General features: G+C 33.5%; 1 protein-coding gene across 11 annotated transcripts in view; it reads left to right on the top strand.

Annotated features, from left to right (window-relative positions):
* Positions 1-18,037, top strand: part of LOC106624608 (longitudinals lacking protein, isoforms J/P/Q/S/Z) — a 51,034-nt gene that overhangs the window by 15,673 nt on the left and 17,324 nt on the right. Inside the window, exon 3 of one of the 11 annotated variants that reach the window (XM_036366600.2) lies at positions 9,917-9,965. The exons of the other annotated variants lie outside the window; for them this stretch is intronic. The gene's annotated coding sequence lies outside the window, so the exon portion shown is untranslated. The remainder of the gene's footprint in view (positions 1-9,916; positions 9,966-18,037) is intronic. 11 annotated transcript variants of the gene reach the window in all.

Here is an 18,037-nt window from a genome sequence, read left to right as displayed (position 1 = left end):
TAAATATTATGTTGAGTCCATGTAAAAAACTAGTTTCTACATTTTCTATGTGGTGTCAGCAATAGCCAAAGCAAGATAAACGAAAAAGCTCAGGACAATGTTATCGAAGTACGAAAAATAGAAAAAAAGAAGAAAAATACAGATTTCGTTAAGAGTAAAATTACCGTGTTTGCACCTGCAATGACTTCTAACTCTCAACCTGCATTTTCCTTCCGTATATGGTATTCATGGACTTTCGCAAGCATTATAAGAACAATAATTGATATGAAAAATGCACTTTTATTAAAATAAATAAAAACAAGTGAATAGACACACATGCAAACATACATATATCTAGATAGTGCGCTATTCTGCGACGCACACGTGTTCATTTCATTTGTAGTTGTGCTTCCTCTTCTTGCTTGAAAAAAACAAAACGAGCTTAGAGGTGGAACTTTATTGAAGCGTGTTGTTGTTGTTATTGTTGTTTCTTATTACACCAAAGATGCTAAATCTATCAGCTACACATGCTGTGGCAGAGCAGTAGCCAACAGCAGCGACGCCAGAAGAAAATCCAATTTATATAACTAAAATGGCAGAGCGACTTTTTCGCCAGCGTTTTGCTTTAACAAATTGCGAAATTATTTCGTAAAAAGTGCAGTTGTTGTAGTTGTAGAAAAAAGGTACTCAATATACACGGCGAGATTACGCGGTGAAAAAACTCATCGCACACACGTACAAAATCATCTAGAAGCAGAGAGACACACACACACACATACAAGCAGCACAAAAGGCAGTTTGGGTGGCGGCGCAAAAACTAAGGTTTGACGGCAACAGCGCTGAGATCAGGGTCTGGGCAAGCGCGGTCGCTGGAGCGTTGTTTGAGGGTCTATAAGAATATAACACACACACACACATATACAGAGCCAAGCGCACATGAACGTATCTCTGGTGATTCTCGCACTCGAAACTCAAGTCGACTTTGGTTGGACAAATGCGGGGCCGTGCTGAGGGGGACCGGGGAGGTTAATAATAATAAATGAAAAGCAGCGTTGCAGCAGCGTAAGAAAAACAGCAGTAAAAGCTGTAGCGCAGCAAAATCACAAATAGAAGCTGAAGAAAGCAAAACAGCAAACAGCGAGTAAAAGTCATAAGAAAGCAAAAAAAAAAAAAACAACAACACAAACAAAAAAATAGTCAAATCGCAAAAAATGGAAAATTTGTAAAAACGCAAAAGTAAATTGTACATATGTATGTACGGTGGTGTTGCGGAAAAAACCTTTAAGGAAAGACGGTTTTTAGTCCATTCACTATTTTTGCTCTTTTTGTTGTAAGTATTTGTTGTTATTTATATTGCGTTTTTTCGTTAGCTTGTCGCCAGCATTACTTTTATTTTTCCATTTTACAACGCTGCAGTTAAAACATAGCCACTGTGACGAAGCCACCGAACGACGATGCGACGACGCAACGCTGCACAGTGGGGCAGTATCGCAAACTTTTCATAATTTCTTTTTCTCTTGTAAGCTTGTGAAAAAATATTCGTTTTGAACTTATTATTTGGACTAACATAAGTGACAGTAGTTGTGAGTGGAAACATTTTTCTTACCTTCTGTAATATATTTAGGGCGGTTATAAATCGGGATCTGTTCGAAAGTATTTTTCTTACACAAAGTTTATGCTCGACCAGTTCTTATCATCTTATCTTCAAAATTTACCTCCAATATGAGCTCTAAAATGATTCGTGGTTAGCTAAGTTCGAAGAATTTCGATTTTAAAATTTTTTCGAAATCTTTCTGACGTCACTCTAGCAAATGTTGGCTGTATGAGTAGTTATTTTTTATATATATTGATTGTTGGCGAATCTTCGAATTAAGTTACCACGTATGTCATTAGGCAATCATACTGTAATTTTGTAGAACCCTTAAAGAGGTTGTGGAGAGTCTAAATAATTTAGATTGTTTTAAAAATAGCATTAATTGTCAAGAGCTGAAACCCATGCGTTTGAAAATATGACCATAACATATGTAAGTCCTTACTGTACTGTTAAGAAACGTATAATTGAGGTTAAAACTGTGGATCAAATGTTTCTATGAGTACTGCAGACTCTGAAACGTTTCGTCACTTTAACTAGAGGTTTTAAGGGACACCTCTATAAAAAGCTGATTTTTAGGAATTTAAAAAATATTTATTAATTGTTTTAAAATTATTGGATTTTTACCTTTTTGATTTATATATTTAGACTCTCCACAACCTCTTTAAGGGTTCTACAAAATTACAGTATGATTGCCTATTGACATTCGTGGTAACTTAATTCGAAGATTCGCCAACAATCAATATATATAAAAAATAACTACTCATACAGCCAACATTTGCTAGAGTGACGTCAGAAAGATTTCGAAAAAATTTTAAAATCGAAATTCTTCGAATTTAGCTAACCACGAATCATTTCAGAGCTCATATTGGATGTAAATTTTGAAGAAAAGATGATAAGAACTGGTCGAGCATAAACAAATACTTTCGAACAGATCCCGATTTATAACCGCCCTAAATATATTACAGAAGGTAAGAAAAATGTTTCCACTCACAACTACTGTCACTTATGTTAGTTCAAATAATAAGTTCGAAACGAATATTTTTTCGCACGCTTATTGGATTTTTACCTTTTTGATTTATATGTTTTATTTTTTTTTTTAATGAACGTTTACTATTGGAATAGCCGACAACTTACGACTATTGGGATGGAGCAAACCTACCGGTAAATATCGGTTAATCCAGTTAGTCGTTTAGTCGAATACCAAGAGCTCTAATTTATACATATTTTAAGAATATACAAGTATACAAAATTTTTTAAGAAAAAAAGATTATATAAGATCTTTATCTTGATATTGATTGTTCAGTTTGTATGGCCGCTATATGCTATTGTATATAATGCGACAAATGAGCAGTGGCTTTGGGAGAAAAAGACGTGTGCAAAATTTCAGTACGATATCTCAAAAAGTGAAGGACTAGTTCGCGTATATACTGACAGACGGACATGGCTGAATCGACTAATTATCATGCTGATTAAATGTACGCTGATCATTTCTAGGTATAGGTATATGTAGATTTTATAGGGTCTCCGATGTTTCATTCTTGGTGTTACAAACTTCGTGGCAAACTTAATATACCCGGTTCAGGGTACAGAAATTAAAAGGCTTTTATAGTAACTGCTATAACGCCTTCAAGTCATTGTTTGCACTTTTAATGGCTTGAAAATGTTTTCCAGGTGATATCCCTCTTCTGTTTTGCACAAATACTATCAAGATCAGGTAAGAGATGTTTTGGGTTTTTGAACTGCTCTTTAAGATTCTTTCTACCCTTATCTTACAAATAAGCTGCGTCCGCTAATAGTCATAAAACTTAATTGAGCATAAATACTTTATACCCAGAAAATGTACAACAATATCGAATTTGGGTTCGACTCTAGGCTGGCTAAAACAAAAGTCTTTTTTACATACAATTAATGCCATTTAGTCCACTGTGCGCCGCTGTCAACAAACCGAAGCGCAAACCTGCTATGAGAACTATGCTTGTGCGTTGAACTACACACGAGGAGGAGGACGGTGAAGCAATAGTGACTGCGTTAAGGCAGCAAGGTGAGAAAAAAGCCAGTGAGCGACGGCGAGCTCTAAGATTTTTTACCTCGAAAGAAATTTGAAATAGAAGAGGTCGCGGCGAAGGCGCTGCTGCCGTTGGATATGTAGACTTATTAGACAACGCAAGACGCAAAAAAGTGTATTACAAGCTGACGGGGGAGACAGTGGGCAGCGGGAACAAATGGTTGTTGCAGTCACTCACTTTCCGTCGTTGTTGTTGTTGTTGTGGTGGATGTACGCGTTGTTTTCATAGAAATTTGTAGTTAAGTAAAATAAAAAAAAGAAAATAGAAAAACAACAAGTAGCTCACGAAGAATAAATAAAGGCGGCAAGAAGAAAAAACATAAAAAAAAACAACAACTAAGAAGCACAACAAAGGGAAAATGGAAAAAATTGCATTTGACGACAGAACGACGAACAGCAGAAAACCCCACAGCAAAAATGGCAGGGCAGTCGGACGGGCGTAGAAACGAACTGGCAGAATCTTGGCAAAAACTTGTAATGTCAGTTAGAAATCCGAAGCTGAGAGGCTAACGCACTAACGAACGCGCACACGTACGCAAATATAATGACATAGGAGCAAATATGGGCAGCGACATAGAGAAATGCATATTTGTGTATAACCGTGTGTGTGTGTGTGTTTGTATATGCATGTGTGGAAATATCTAATGCGGTTATTTGTTCCATGCTCCGGCTGGAGCATTCTAAGCCACTTACATGCTTACATACAAATATAAATAAACATATAAATAACTATGTTTTTATGTACCATATACATATGTATATATATGCATGTATGTATGTTTGTCTATACATATGTAATATGTGCCTCTTGGTATCCGTTCAAGTACCTGCAAGCGTCTTCACGGCCCAACTAGCAGAGCAATGACATTTTTGCTTTTGACGAATGTCAAACGCCATACATTCATCTACATATTTATGTATGTGTATATATACCTACATATGTGTATGTGTGTATAAATGTGTGTGCACGTTAGAAGACGCCGGGGCATTGCGCGTAGGATATAATAAATTGCGAAGGCGACTTCAAGGTAGTGTAGTGGACATTTTAATATGTTCGAGAAAAGTTTGGAAAATTTACCGTCCATTGTGGTTTTTATGCGCAATTACAGCAACAACTACAACAACATCATGTATATGTATCACAATAAAATTTTGTAGCCAATTTATTTGAGTGAAATTTTTTCGAATATATTAAATATTTGCAATTTTCTCTTAGAAGTATGTGTGTGTGTGTGTGTGTGTAATACACTTGGATACATAAACTGTTGGATATAAAAACACACATACATACCTCTACATAAGTACACATGCCCACTGTAAGGACGCTCTGTTGGCGTGGAGCGGCAGTGTTACATGGGATAGATAAGACGGCGAAATGGCACTGCTGGCAAGGTTTCTGCGCTTTTTACTCCGTTTGGCCGACAAGTAAAAAACTATAAACATTTGTTGGCTTTTATCCTCATGTGTGTACATGCATTTATATCCAGTTGGGTGTATGTATGTATGTGTGTGTGCGTTAACCTTTTAGGGCATATGAAAAATGACTTGACATTCTTATTGGCAACGCAACGCAAGCAGAAACATTTTTAGTTCACCTTTTTTATGTTGATTTCTGGCGAAGTATGTCTGCGTTTTTTATTGTAGTTATTGTTGTTGTTGTTTTGTAACTATTGGATTAGAAATACTGAAAGGTTTTTTGGTACCAATTGTTCGCTTTTTGTTGTTAATTTTATATGAACCCGAAAAAGGTTGCTCATCGGCGACAAGAAATGCTATTGCTGGCTTGAGCTATTGGCTGTACTATACATACATATATCAAAGTTAAATGCATATACCCACATAAATGCATACATACATACATATGTACATATTTAGTTATTCTCTGGAAGTGATTTTGGAAGTAATGCAGTTGTGCTGAAAAAAGAGGTCGCATTAAAATAAAGTGCTGATATCAAGTGGTTCAACAGATCTTCCCGGTTTAGTGAATATCTAACTCCTAAGCGTTATATAATATATATATTATAATCCTATGGAATATAATTTTGTTCGGTTTGTTGTTCTTATATTAGTTATTTGTTGTTTTTAGTTATTTGAACCGTTCTTGTTAGTGTTGTAGTGGCAGAAAACATTTCTCAAATAATTATTTATTTTAATCCGGGAGTCCAGCTCCACGCAGCCTCGGCTGTTTTGTGAACGGTATCTAAGCCTTTGAAATTCTTCTGGAATCAAATGTTTTCTGGTTGTTATTGTATAGGACTTCAATGTATCCAGAGGGTAAGTAAATATCTAAGTATACCATGGTAGTCATATAACGGTATCTTCAGAAAAAAACTACGGTAGGGTCGTTTAAAAGGATATGGATTTTGAATGAGCGGATTTAGAGGTCGTGCAAACATTTAAGAAACGACTCACGCAGCAAACTCGAATTTTTAAACTGTTGTTCAATTAGATAAAGCTATTGAGCCATCTTTTCTTTATAATTTTAAGCGCCTATTTATAGTACCATACACCGATTTATGTTATAATAAATCACTTTGGTTTTTTTTTTTCGAAGCTCGTTCTGTTCCAAGCCTATCGCTGCAAAGAAAATTTTTTCGAATACAACCCTGCTGTTTTTTTTTTGGTTTTTGCTCTCGGAGTATTTTAGTTTCTGATCCATATTGCTCTGAAAGTATTTTGCTATGCTTCTTTATCAGAGCTTGGATTTTTCTTTTATGTTTTAATAGATAAGCCTTGGTCCCAGCCCTGTAAATACTATTTAGCATATATTTAATGCTATTACAACAATAATAATAACCTCCTATAGGTTAGTGCTACTTCGTTTGTGCAAAAGTCTTCCCTCAAATATTCTAAGAGTATGTTTTTTTTTATATAAATGACCTTTGTCGTATTTTTCCTTTAGCTAATCTTTTGGATTGATTAGCTAAAGGTACTTACTATTAATAAAGTTTCTATGGTAGATTCCCTAATTTGTAATTTACATTTTTAAGGTACTTGGGGGAAATATTTGAACATAATTGACTGTTTGATGGCGGAATATTCATCTTCTTTGCACTTTTTATTGAGTTTCTTGAGTTAAAGGTAAATCTTAAAAAAAATATAAATAATCTTAAAAAATTTGTATGAAGAATTGTAGAAAAAACATATGTGATTAGCGAGAAAAAACGACTACTCTACGAGTTCTTTTATGTCTGATATCAAATAGCTGCTTATATGTATAATCCAACAGCTGCGATATATAACTAAAGTTAAAGAAACAGAGCTTGAAAGTCGTCGGGTAGGCGTCAGGGAGACCGAAAGAAACTGTTCAACAATCAAGCGAATGTCGCTCCAAAACTGAGCCGAAACCGAAAAAACCAAAATTCGCTGAAGGCACTGAAGGTCATCGCAGCCAAGGCTTACAACATGTAAATGAAAAATTGGATTAAGCCTTGACATGTTTGTATTGACTCAAAAGAAGCCTATTTTGAAGACGATAATAAAGATTTGTATTAAAATGCGTGATTTTTTTTTTTTGTCTGGCCGTGTCAAATTTGTGCAGCTGGTATGTTCGACACATTTCGAATACGATGAAAAGGAAAAGCTCCGAAAAAGATCTAAAAAGCCTTAAACTCTTCTAATTATTGTTAGGATTCTTTGTTACAATCAAAATTATGTAGTGATTTGAGGAAAACTAATAATCTAATCAAAGTATGATAGATTTTATTGGTTTTTTATAACATATGCATGCATATGTAATAGTATAATTCAGAACAACATCCCCGTTTACATCTAAATATGAAGTAGAAAAATCCTAAATGCTAGCTACAACCTCTTCTTTGTACATACATATGTAATCAATATATACATATGTATGTAGCTGTATGAAAAATGGCTTTTCAACTTCTTAGCTGCAGCATGAACACATGCGTTAGGATGCAGCAACAGGCGGCTGGGTTCTAAGCCCGCTAAACTTCATCTGTAAGCGATGATTTTACGACAAACGAAGGCGAATGTACGCGCCAAAGGCGGTTGAGAGTTGTCTATTGAAAGTGTGAGGTGTGGAACGAGGACGGTCGATGGCACGAGAAACTGCAGGCATACAGAAACACATATGTATATACACATATATGTGTATATTACAAGAAAATTAATAAAAATATACACGGAGCAGCATGTGGCGTATTTGTAAGTAAGTATGTATGTATGGTAAACGCATGTGAGATCAAGAATGGTCAACTCTTTAATTGCCATGGAACGCGCAACCTGAAGATTGCCAACCAATATGCTGACGCGTTCACAATAGTTCGAGAACTCGACACATTCTCGGCTTGCGACCAAATTTTTACAATTTCGCAGTTGCGAGTGCGTAGATCGCAACAGAATCTAATATGCGCGAACTGGCGAGTGCATTGATATCTGCGTGTCTATGTGTATGTATGTATATATTTATTTTTCATTTTTGCTATTGCAGTTTCTGCAAGCGCGCGACTCACTAACATCCGCAACGCGCCAATAAATGAGTTGGTTATTGCACTTGGCCTTATTTGCTTGGCGCGCTGTGACTTTGGCTTTGGTTTTGATTTTGATTTTACCATTGCCGCTTGCTTTATTGTTTTTGCCAATCGCATTGCAACAGCTGCTGCTGCTCGTATTGGCCGTGAGTGTGGCTGTGGGTACGCGTGCGCGCGTGTGTTTATTGTTGGCTTGATGAGTTGTAGCGCGCTCGGTTCGTCGCGCTGGCGAGTCGACTGGTCCAGCGACACTGTCGGCATTCGAGCTACGATTTACGACCATTTATGAGCGACCAGCACGGCAGCATCGCTTGGCTATTGGGCGGCCAACGCATGCAGCAGCCAGCAGTGGCTAGATGCTATGTTGCATGCAACTTGCAGTTTTCCACTTTCGCGCTTATATGGATGCGTGCCCGCCGCTTGTATTTCGTTTTGATGTTCTATTCCAGATTTTTTTCGCACTACAATTGCGATTTATTCTATTGGCAAGACGGTGTTACCACGTTGCAAGCTCTGTACTCATCGTGTCTATGCGTTATGGTGCGCTTGTATGTATATATGTATGTACTGCTATGTGCAACAGATATATGTATGTAAGCGTTGAAAAGAAAAGAAAAAGTTGAAATAAAAAAATGAAAATGGAAAAAATCATGGAAAAATATGTTTTTTTTTGCTTGTAATTCCTTTCGACTTCTTCGCTTAACTTCGCGTTGTTGCGTTCATTTTGCAGTTGCATGCGTGCTTGTGTTCTTTTCTTTGTTCACCTTTCAGGCTTCGGTTTTAAAGTGGACTTTTATGTTTGTTAGTTAAATTCTTGGAAATTTTTAGAACAACAATTAAGTGGAAATATTTATTGGCGGTTAATGTATAGAAATCATAAAGCAACATTTCCGGCTTTCATAAGTACCATGTGATTGTGTGGATGTATGTGTATATCAGTGATGCATTTTTCGAGAGGTTTACGATATTCTACAAGATATCTTTAATTTATATAGCACAAGTGGTAAATATTTAGTTAATACTACTATATACTACATACATATGTAACATATATATATATATATATACATACGTATATTTATGTTTTTGCTAATGCTAAATGCTTGACTTATACGGTAAAAATAGGTTAATGTCAGTTCTAAGACGCCTCCGAAGAGCTGGTGAGCTTTAAGAGAAGCTTTTTTGTAGCAGAAACTCAATATTATTAGTTTTATTTGGGTCTCTCAATACATCACATGTGCTTTAAGCTCTTCCTTGTATTTTTGTACAACACAGGGAAGAATCAAAATGCTCGTAAGATTCCTAGGCTGCGGTGTTCACAATACACCTCAAGTTCTGGTTTATTGTGTGAGAATCACGTTATGTTAAGCTTTAAGTTCTCCTTAACTTCTCATAGAAGATAGCTCATAATTTAAGTCTCCTTAAGACACCAAAGTCAAGCTTTTTACAAGACACCACGAGTTCTGGTTCCTTATTAATTTTATGAGTACAAATGCAATACGTAGTATGAACTGTTAATCCTTTCAAAGCTTGTTACAATGTAAAAGACGGTAAATGAGTCCAAATACTCTTAAGACGCCTAAGTTAAGCCTCTGACAAGACACCACGGGTTCTGGAAAGTTCTTTCTTGATTTTATGTGTAAAAGTCACGTCATGTGAGCTTTAAGCTCTCTCACAGCTCACATAATTCGAAAAACTCTTAAGACAGCTAGAAATCGATAATAGCTTTTGTTAAAATAAATAAGCTATTTTATTACTGAAATAATCAACTTCTTATCTTTTCAGGTATGTAAACGTTGAGCACGGATTTGAAAGGCAATCTAAAGAGTATTGCGTAAGTATTCACAAATTTTTATATTGCTCAGAATATTTTTCGAAGCACTTAAGGTTAAGCTCCGTGTTTCTAACACTGTCATATACAAGTAAATCAGTTGAGCTTTCATTTCTTAGGTCTTAGTATACATACAATCCACGGGATGACATTATAACCAATATTTTTCAGTTAATTCAAAGGGGAAGTCGATTTTCCTAACAAATATGAGTTCTAATTAGTGATAGTCATGTCAGCTGTTTGATAAAGCTTTATTTAAAATTGTGGTAACTTTTATTTAGGAAAAACTTTCGATGTATAACCACTATAAGAAAAACATTCATAATTTCTCGTAATGCATTCAAATTTGAAATACCTTTCATCATATTGTGAATTGTTTCAGTTATTTAAGTTTGCAAAGCTTCTCTTTTAATACACACCCTCTCTAGTACCCGAAAAAAGTTAGACTTTTCCGTATTTACACATATCACATCTTTATGCTTATACATACAATATCTATAAATAATTGTCGTCCTTTGAAAGCCAAAAAACACAACAGCGACCGTCTTCAAAGGATACCAACATTTCAGACCCACTGTATATTGATTATTAGAGTACTGATAAAAAAAATCGAACACACTGTTGTGAAGTCATAAAAAACTAGAAGGCGAGTAAAAAAAGCGCCAAATGAGAAATAGAAGAGAGACAACGACGACGAGATAGTAGGGACGGACATTGAAAAATAACATTGCGGTAATTTTGCGCCAAACCGTGGAAAAAAATATAAAAATATATGTTCGGTTGCATACATACATTCGTCAACGTAATGATAAAAATTATGAACAGAAAAACGTTTCAGAAAAAGTACCCCTAACGTAATAAACGGAAATTCACATAAAAAGTTGTGCGCTACAAAGTATCTATATACATACATACATAAATATATATCCAGCTTTGTGTGTGCATTACGGGCGTCACGGACAGTAATGGTGAAAAAGCGTTTTGAAAATGTGTAGAAAAAGCGAGTACAAAGTAAAAAAGTATAAAATAAGGCAATGACGCATAGCAAAGGCGTAGAGGCCAGCGCACCGAAGTGACTTAACTGCTGACTGGACGAACGTTGCCGTGAGACGAGCGGTATAGGACCAATTTTAATATCGTTTGCGTTTTAATGAAATTTTTTTATGTGCCAGAGTAATTTTAAGCTTTTTTTTATGAAATTGAGAAAATATTTCGCCGATTATTTTATGTCAATTCCATTATATAGTTTTTTTTGGTGCTTTTGAAATATTTCTCCACTTTTTACGTTGACCTTTTGCATGACATTCAATGTGCATCATATCGTGCGGAATTTGAAAAACTGCTGCTATAAACCTTTTTTTTTTGACATATTCTATTCTGCTTTGGTACTCTCGGTGATCCAATATAGACTGTTTTCTTGGATCATAATCAGTTATACCTTTTAAAAAATATTATTATATTTGTATTTATAATATTTTTCATATTCGTAAAGTAGTCGCCTAAATGTTCGGTTGATTGCGTGATTTCTTGCAACAGTTTATAGGTTGTATTTGCTTTCAAAAAACTGTGTTTAATCATTTGATTAGTTTTTTTAATAATGCAAAATTAATTTTAAAGCTCAAAAGGAGACTAAAATAGTAGCGACTTCGAGATCACTTCGAGATAATGATTTTGTTGAAGTTGTTCATCTTCATCAATTAAAATATTTTGGAGTTAACGAATCGAAAACTAAAAAATCTGAATTCAGATCAGAACTATTTCCGAAATTGGAAGAATAAAAATTCTGGAATCTCTAACGTTTTCAAATGTAATACATCTTCTATAGTCAACGGTTCCAAATTTTTTTTTTCGAATCTTCTTTATAACAAGTCGAAAAAGTAAAATTTTTTTTAGCTAACGTTTCGAAAAGTAGAAAATCTTGAATCAGAAATGTTTTTCGAAATTGGAAAATTTAAAATTTTGAAATCTAACGTTTCTAATAGTAATACATTTTTTATTTTTTAGTACTGAATTTTTCGAATCTTCTTCTTTGCAACAATTTGAAAAATTATAAATGATCGAATCTTAATGATTCGAAAAACTAGCAACCTAAATTGGCAAACTATAGAGCTTCAGAAATTAGCTATATGTCAAGGATTCTGAGTTTTTTTTTGTTTCAAATATGCTTCCGTAGACACTAATACGGCAATTTCCGATAATAGTAATTAAAATGTAATACAATATGATATCCATATGATCGGAAAGTAAGGAATATATTCTTAATTAAGATATATTTTGAGATAGAGTTGCCATTTATAAAAAAGTTTATTCGAAACAGCACTTAGTAGTCAATCACTAGACGTTTAGAGAAACATTTTGAAAATTATTCAAGGAACACTAAGTTTTGATATACTTGGATAGAAAGAGAGAGAGAAAGATACACATTGAAATTTATAAACAAAATTAAAATTTATTAAAATGAACGTTTTGAATATTGAAGTATTGAAACGCAAAACGCAGGAAAGTATTATAATAAAACAGATCTATTTCTTAATCGCCTTTTATTTCGCTCTGAGCCGGAATTTTCAAAAGAAAATGGCACAGGCTAGGGCATGTTCTGATACGAGATCCAGACACAATTAACCTGGAACGCTATCGACTGGAATCCACAAGGCAGCCGACGGTAAGGCCGACCCGCTCTAAGCTGGCGAAGATACATGGATATCGAAATATTTTATGAAAAGTTTATATTCAAATTGTTGCCAGATAGGACAAAAATTATATAATTTGGACATATTTAAATTTCTCCCATGAAAACTTGTTTTTGTTGTCACTAAATTAAATTTAAATGTTAATGAAAGAGTTAAAGTATTCAACGTTAATATCTTGACCTAGGGTTGCTCTATTACACTACACATATTGCCAATTTTTTATGCTTTACTTTAGCACTCGAAACATTAGATCATAAATGTAGGCATATATGTCTGTAATTACTATAAAAAGCTCTGTATATACATAAATATGTATGTGTATATGTGGCAAGCTAAAAATCTATTATTACTCGCATAAAACGGTAAAATGTACCGTGAAATTGTGTCGATCTTACAACAAATTAAAAATTACTAAGATTAGGCAACAACAACATGTCCAAAACTATTTACAACACACTCGACATGTGTGTTTGTGTGTATGTGTGTTCTAACTAATATTAACTTTTACTTACAAATTATGGCTATTGTCGTAATTATTCCGGTTATTTATGACTACTACTGTGGCGCTATGCTTTTCGCGACGTTTTATGCTCATGCCATTCAGAAGAATTCGCTGTGTTTTTTTTTTTTTTTGTTCTTGTAGAATTTGCTTTTTATGAGCACTCGGACGCTAGATCGCCAGCTCGCACGATATTGTGAGCCTCAGTAGATTAAGGTGGTATTTCAGTGGCGTATAGGTAGTTTTTGTGGTGGCAGTAGGTAGCGGGCGATTGCTTTTTCGAACCTTGTCGTGCATAAAAGTAACACTGTTGTTGTTGTTGTTGCCTTGATGTTTTGGCCTTCATTGGACACGAACACTTCATGAAACTGAATAAATGCCGCGATAACAGTGTTAATGTCATATATCATACTCACCATAATAACGAAAACAAAACAAAAAATCAATGGTCAAATGCCGAATAGCGGTATTTAAAAAGGTAAATAAAAAAGAGTATTGAAACAAAACAATAAAATCCACACAAATTCGACATTCGGCTTTCAGTCTAATTCATATTGAATCACATAAAGGAAGCGATTGGGAAAAGTAATCAAAAGAAATATGACAAAAAAATAAAAATAGAAAAAATCACACAACAACAATATGTGTCTGCACACAAATAAATTTGTTTATTTTCATGCGCATTTATAACCGATTAAATTGCCTAAAAAGGCCGTCACAAATAGTTATAAGAAATACAAAAATAATAATAACAAAAACAATTCTGCTCACGCACTTGTTTTTGATATTTTTACGCATTCACCCAATTTCGCAATCAAATGCAAAACTAATGCTGAGCTGTAAAAATATCGCAAATATTATAATCGACATAAAATAAAGCGAATTCGTTGACAAGCATGGAGGTTGGGTTTTTTTTTTGTAATTTTGTAATCCCGAAAATTTGAATGGAAAATAAATTTTTAATCCCAAATACCGGATTGAAAAAAAAAAAAATGAATCCCAAATACCGGAATGAAAATTAATTAATCATAAAAATCGGATTAAAAATGAAAAATTAATTTGAATTCCAAATACTGGACTAAAAAAAATGTCAATCCCAAGCTTATACCTAAAAGTAAAAAAAATATTTTTTTTCCTAAATTTTTTTGGACATACATACATACATATTGTTTTGAGTTGAAATTTTGACTCACAATTTACCATTTTTAAAAAGTTGAGGGACTCGTTCGGAATGATGCCGAAAGGTTCAATCATAAATGGATATGATTTTTTCGTTCAAAAGGGTATTCTGGTTTAGAAATTAAAAAATAACGATTTATTTCTTGCATATTATTATAGTATAACCCTTTAAGAATCTGTCCCTAAAAATATTTTTTTGAAATTTCAATTATTTTCGCCGACAAAGTGGACTGGCTGGCAGCTCGGCGTGAGCTTTAAAGTCGTTTTTCTCATAACTACTTTTTTTGAAACGGTGTGCATGATAATCTTAAGGTCTACTCAATCGATTTACTTGAAATTTTATACAGAGCTTCTTTATACATTATACTATCGCACTACGAGAGGATTTTTGGAAAAAAATTCCGAACTGCAAAAAAACAAGGAAATAACGAAAAAAAATTTTCAACAGGGCGTGCCATTTTTTCATCAGACCCCACTTTGCCGGCCTGGAATTTTTTGAAATTGTGTTTTTTTTTATAATATTAGAATTGATTTGTACTCTTAAAACATCAATAAAAAAACATATAATAAATGTATGGTAAAAATATTTCTTGTTTATTTTTATCGGGTACGAAAAGAGCCTAAAATTCGGGCTTCTAAATCAGAATACCCCCTTAAAGCAGCTTAAACTTAGCATCGTAAAAACACTTTTCAATTGTTAGAATAGTAAAAAAATGTTTCCCTGTCCAAGCCGCTGTAGTGTTGAACCGTTCTAGTCAATCAGTTTTAGAACGTAAGATTTTGAACGCGTTTTTCCCGAAACTGAATTTTTTGAATCAAGGGATGAGGGTACTCGGAGACTATCGCACATGTCTTCTTTTAATTATAAGTTTTACAATAAGTCGTAATGGAATTTTTGTTATTATTTAAACTTTCTTTTATAAGCTATTTACAACTTCAAAAACATGTGCGAGTGAAAAGCTGTGGAGCTCTGTGGTAACAGTTCAACTGATTTTTATGATCGCGCTGTACTATTAATGATCAATATTATGATGAGAAAGCAAACACTGTCCTGTACAGGGACATATGAAGAGTGTGCTCGCCTTAAAATTTAGAGTCATTTGAGAGTAGCTGGTAATGTGCTGAAATATAGGATAACTCAGTGTCGGTGGCTTATTTCTTATGGCTTCGTTGTGACCTTGATTAGTTCAATCACCCATCCTATAATCTAGATCTGTCTACTTCTAAACTATTCTAATAGATTTTTGGGGATTAATATTAGTTTGAAAGTAGTGACAACGAATAAAGTAAATGCATTAAAAGTTAAATTTCCAGATCAAAAATGTGTATTGGTTTTGGACGATTCCTTTGCTCAAATTTCTGTTTGACGTAAAAAAACATATAAATTCAGTGTTTTATAAAAAAATGTATTTACGATGAGATCACGATATATATATATATATAGATATAGCATATTTCTTATATCTATATTTATATATTTTATTTTTATTTTTTGTAATTTTTTATTTTTTAATTTATTCAACTATTTTTTGATATTTTGAATACACATATATGTATGTACATATTTCTTTTATATTTAATAAATTCTTTTTAAATGAAAGCCATACTAGGCAAAGCGCCAGTTGCTTTGAAAACAATTTTTGGTTTTTCCATCGCACCTTTTCTTCTAATTTTTTAGTTTTTAGCACACAATTTTTTTTTGTTTTTGCGAAAGATTAAAATTCAAAATCAAACAAAAAGAAAACAATAAAAAAATATTTGCCACTACCAAATTAGAAAGAAATAAATACATACAATACATTCGAATGTGTTGCTGTTAAAATAACAATAACATCTGCAAATAAAAAGCTTAAAGCGTGCCTATTTTTGGCGTTGCTACGCCTATTATCATATTTGTGGACTTACGCTCACTTTTATGGGTAACATTTTTGACGACGGTAATACGCAAAATTTATTATGCCCTGAACTGGGTATACATATTTACTTTGCCACGAAGTATATAATGCCTAGTCTGTTTGTCTGTCTGTATATACACGAACTAGTCCCTTAATTTTTGAGATAGCAGTCTGAAAGAGTGCACACGCCCTTTTCTCAGCAAGAAGCTGCTTGTTTTTCGAAACCGCCGATATCATATGGCTGTCGTACAAACTGACCGATCAAATGAAGTTCTTGTATGGGAAACATCAAACAACGTGTTTATAAAGAACAGCAAAACGTTTTTCGTCGGCCGTTTAGGCTTTCAGGTTTAGTTATACATATAATTACTTTACGAAATGCACCTTTGACGGGGATTATAGTTTTGGTGCAGTCGAAGTTAGGGTTTTTTGTTTTTAATTTTGTTTTTCTCAACTCATATTTGTACAAATGTACTAACTGTAATACAATATATACATATGTATGTACATAAAGCCACAGGTGCTTTTATTGTGTGTGGCTGTTTCTCAGTTAATTTGTTTTTATTAAAAATTTGATAAAAACGCGAGATTATCTTGTGCTTATATAATACAAATTCATACGAATATACATATGTATGTATATTATATATTGCAAGTATTTATGAGTGTTTTCGTTTACCACATTTGGCTTCAAATCAGAAAATTTTCCAGGTCAAAATCAGGTAAAAATAATTTTATGGTTTTAAAAATTGTTTATAACAAATGAAGCAGACATAAGTTTATGCCAATTCACAGAATTTGGATAGCGGCAAATCGAACAAACAACTCGTATAATTTATATTGGTCGTGAAAATCAAATTGCAAAAGATTAGCAAATGTTTAAACTATTTTGATGAAGAGCGCTTATATTATATTAAAGTCCATAGATAGAGCTAAACGCTTAGATTCCAGATTTCGGCAAAAGGAAAAAAGCAAATCAAGAAAATATTTCATACTTCATGGATATGTTTTTTATAAGAAAATTCTCATCATCTTTCTTTTGCTTCTATAAATATTATTTTCTTATTGCGTAGTCTAATGATAGAATATAATAAATATTATAAATTTTTTTTAAATCTGATTGGTTAACTTTTTTAACGTTAGTACCAAAACGCGTTCTTCATTTTATGACAACACACGGAACTAACTATATTTTTCCGTCAAACCTTCTACAAAAAAGTAACGAATCGAAACTCTCGTTTCTATTCTGACGACTACAGATTAAGCGGGCATTCTAGTCTAGAGGCATGAATTGCAGGTAATTTTTGAAGTCTCGTAAAAAGAAACAATCAATATTTTTATTAACCTTTTTTATTTTATTAGTTATTTATTAAAATTATATGAATACAGGAAAAAACAAAAAATAAAATGTCGCAATGTCTGGTTCTACAGAAAAGTTGGAAACTTTTTTTTTGACGACATAGAAAAGTCTATAAAAAAGTCTTTCTAAAAATTTCAAAATCTAAATCGGTTCAGTAGAACCTGAGAAATCGTGGGTAACGTTTCAAAAAAAGACAGGTTCGTGACAATCTCGTTTAAAGTTTCAGTTCCAGACGAACCAGTTATAGCAAAATACCTATCTATAACTCCGAAAGTAATTTGAATTTTGAAAAATCTCTTGTAGACATATTCTAAAATAGTTAAACTTTGAAAAAAAAACATTTTTTTATTGTTATTGTACCGTTGTATTTGCAAATACTAAAATATTTTCCCTTCGCCTAGTGTGACCTTTGTAACGATTTCAAAATGCCTTATGCAAATAGTATCTACGAG

Source organism: Bactrocera oleae, chromosome 5 (genome assembly GCF_042242935.1).
Source record: "Bactrocera oleae isolate idBacOlea1 chromosome 5, idBacOlea1, whole genome shotgun sequence".
In the NCBI taxonomy this organism is placed as follows: domain Eukaryota; kingdom Metazoa; phylum Arthropoda; class Insecta; order Diptera; family Tephritidae; genus Bactrocera; species Bactrocera oleae.
This window is presented reverse-complemented; position numbering and strand designations above follow the sequence as displayed.